Genomic DNA, 468 nt, shown 5'->3' with positions numbered 1-468 from the left:
TGCAGCCCTTACCAACCCATCCCCCACAAACCCCTTTTTGGCCCTTCTCACTACTGAAGATTCCCCAACAGACTCACTTTCTCCTTTACCCTCTTCTGTAGTAAATCCCCAAGTATGGGATGTAAACTCCCCCTCCCTAGCACACTGCCCCCCAGTTCACATTCAGCTCAAAAACCCCTCTGCCTACCCCAACCAACCGCAATACTCTCTTCCTACCTCCAGCCTCCTGGGACTTCAACCTGTCATCAACTCTTTATTACAGAAGGGGTATCTGTGCCCTACCAACTCCCCATTTAACACTCCCATTTTAGCGGTATGAAAACCAGATGGCACTTACCGCTTAGTACAAGATCTAAGACTCATTAACGTTGCTATCATCCCCATTCACCCACTAGTCCCCAATCCTTATACCATTCTATCCTCAATTCCCCCGACTGCCACTCACTTTTCAGTCCTCGACCTTAAAGA

The sequence above is a fragment of the Carlito syrichta genome, unplaced genomic scaffold (assembly GCF_000164805.1).
Source record: "Carlito syrichta isolate Samal-C Ts95f unplaced genomic scaffold, Tarsius_syrichta-2.0.1 Scaffold303328, whole genome shotgun sequence".
In the NCBI taxonomy this organism is placed as follows: Eukaryota; Metazoa; Chordata; class Mammalia; order Primates; family Tarsiidae; genus Carlito; species Carlito syrichta.
This window is presented reverse-complemented; position numbering follows the sequence as displayed.